Genomic DNA, 3,237 nt, shown 5'->3' on the forward strand with positions numbered 1-3,237 from the left:
CTAAGTCCCTTTGGTATTTAACATTATTGAAAATTATGTTCATTTTTTTATTTAACATTATTTACACTAAACCCTATATTCGATTTTTATCAATATCTGTCTTTACTTTTATATGAATTCATGTATAATAACTTATAGTTGATTCTGTTTCTTAATAAGTTTGTGAATGTCATTCCAAATCCTTAATCCCATTAGCATTGTTATTTATGTTGACCTAAAGGCGATTTTTGATGCAGACTATTTCGTATGATTATGTTTATATGATTTCTTCAGTCTGATGGGCTGTTTAGGTTTATGTTATATAAGCCCTGATTCTTATTGTCATAGAAATTCTTATTATTTTTTCAGTATTATATATTTTTTATCATTGTCATTTTTATGTAATATATCATATTTTTTTGGTAACTTTATTTGTATTTGATGATAGTATACTAGGTTTTATTATAATGAGGATTTTTTATTTATTTTAATTGTCATTGTAAATCATTTGGTTGCCCAGTTTTTTATAATAATGTATCATAAAGGTTATGTTTTTTAAATAATTCATCTAACGTGCTTTGTTTATGTAACCTCTTTTTGTAGGTGTTTCATATGGCTGAAAGTTCATCAAGGTATTTCATTTGTGGAATCTGTGTTTTGTTTTCAATTTTTATTTCTCATGCTAACCTTAACATTTTACACTTTATTAACATCGTAATCTTTAAATCAGTTTCAGAGGACCCTGCTTCTGTAGGCACATGAATAAAGCAGACGAATTTATTATGGTAAATGACTAATTATTAAATAACTTTTTTTTATTTTCTTTATCTTATTATTAAGTACAGTTTGTTATTATTGTATTGTTTATATGTTTTCATATAAATATAAATCATTTTGTTTTTTTTATTAGTGTATTCCAGATGACGCTGCGTGCAAACTTTGGGGTGTATATAAAGGTCCTACAAATGTTTCGGTACACACAGAAGATGGCCGAATATTTAATGTTGGATTAAGCGCTTCTAAAGGAAAGATATTCCTTTTTCATGGTTGGTCCAAAGTTGTAGAACATTTGCGACTAACCATAGGGTGTTTGGTAGTATTTAATCCTATAGATTCTACTACGTTTAAGTTAACATATTTCGTTGATGGGGTTAGTCGTAGCACTTTTTGGACGTATCTGCTCCCTCCATCATCTCATTTTTATGTAAGATAAGTTATATTTATATTTTTCATATCGTATTGATGTATTACTTTACTTATATTAAATTTAATTTTTGCTGATTTTTTTTATCATTCCCACAGGTCATTCCTGAATGTATCCTGCCAAAACACTATGATTATTCGTCAAATGATGTAATCGCTTCTGTAATTATAGACAACAACACGTTTAACGTTCTCATTGAAACATCTGACGGTAAAGTAGGTTTTTCCGTTGGTATTGACGTAATTGTTAGTCAGTTACAATTGAAGGATGGTTGTTTTCTGTTTTTTACCAAAGGTTTTGGTAATTTTCTCCATTTAAAAGTATTTGGGAAAAACGGTCTTCAAATGAATTTTTCGGATGTAGAGGTCGATGAGGTAAGTTACATATTGGTACATATGTATATATTTTATACATGTTAATTTAAATTCTGTTATATATTTAATTTGCAGACTGACGTTGCACCTATCGATGTTGAAAATGAAGTTGATGAAGTAATACATGATGGTGTTCGTCATTTTGTTCGTATGGCTGGTGAACGTTATTTTGTAAGTTTTAGAATCTTTATTTGTTTCTTTCTAAACATTGTTGTTTTAGTTTCATATTTTTTATTAATTTTATTTCTACAACAATACAGAGGATTCCAGATCCTGTTTCACGAATGGCTAGACTTGATGAAGGTTTAAGAGATATCACCGTTAGACTTATGCATCTGGATCCGCCAAAACAATTTACTAACGGTACCAGACGTGAAAGAAAAAGCGATGGAGGATGGCGATATGCTTTAACCCGTTGGAAGAAGTTCATGAAAGCTGCTAGAATTAAGGTCCGTGACAGGGTTCATTATTCTTTTAATGAAAATGACCAGGTGTTGAGTGTTGATCTGGTTGTACCTTACGTTAGGCGAAGTCATTAGATATATGACATTTACGGCATGTTTTTTGCCTTTCATGAGTTACTTTTTAAGATTTTATATGGTTTTCTTTGTTATTGACATTCGTTTTGGTTTTGAATTTTAAGTTATTATATTTTTTTCATATCTTAACTGTCCTTTTAACCAATTATTTTTTTCATTTCTTTCTAAATTTATTGTATTTGTTTAACAGTTATTGGTCAAATTTAAAAAATATTCTACTGAAGTTAATAATTTATTAAAAAAGTAGATTAAACACACTTTTTTCTTAACCAATTAAGCAGTTAAGATTAGTTAAAGTAATATGTATCCCATTTTTTATGAATAATGTATATCTAGATAGATAACATTATGATTGTCATTTTTTAAACTTGCATTATGCTTGAGAACTGATACAGTATAAGTTTTTGTCAAGTATATTTAACATAAATAACCAATTTTATATTCATTTTTATTATAGAAATTCAACTTTCAATTTGTATGTTGCAAATTCAATATTTCGTTTTTACTTTTCAAGTTATTAATCATATAATTTTGTCATTTGCACATTCAAACCTATAATTATGGAAACTGGTTATTCAAAAACAGTTAGAAAAATCAATTTTATTTATTTTAATAATGGTTTTCAATTTTAGAAAAATGTTACAAATAGTATTTAAAAATGTATATTAAACACACTTTTATCTTAATCCACTAATCATTTAAGATGATTTAAAGTAATATGTATCCCATTTTTTATTTTTTATTAAGAATGTCTCTGTCCATAGATAACAATATGATTGTCAATTTTTAACTTTAATTATAGTTGTGAAATGCTACATTATAATTAACATGTACAGTTTCCATTTATTTAAATTTTCATAAATGTTAATTATATTTTCATAAATCGTATACTGAATCCCTAGGGTATATAATTAACATGTATAGTTTCCATTTATTTAAATTTTCATAACTGTTAATTATATTTATCTAATTATAAGTTATTCTGTTTCCTTATTTATTGTATTTTAAAAACGAGGTTTATTTTGATTACAAATATTAATATTATATTACTAAAAATAATACGTTTTTTTAGTTTTATATAAATAGATCAATTGTTTTCTGTTTAAGGCAAACTAATAGTTTTGATTGCATCTTAGATACA

This window comes from Helianthus annuus, chromosome 1, assembly GCF_002127325.2.
Source record: "Helianthus annuus cultivar XRQ/B chromosome 1, HanXRQr2.0-SUNRISE, whole genome shotgun sequence".
Lineage (NCBI taxonomy): Eukaryota > Viridiplantae > Streptophyta > Magnoliopsida > Asterales > Asteraceae > Helianthus > Helianthus annuus.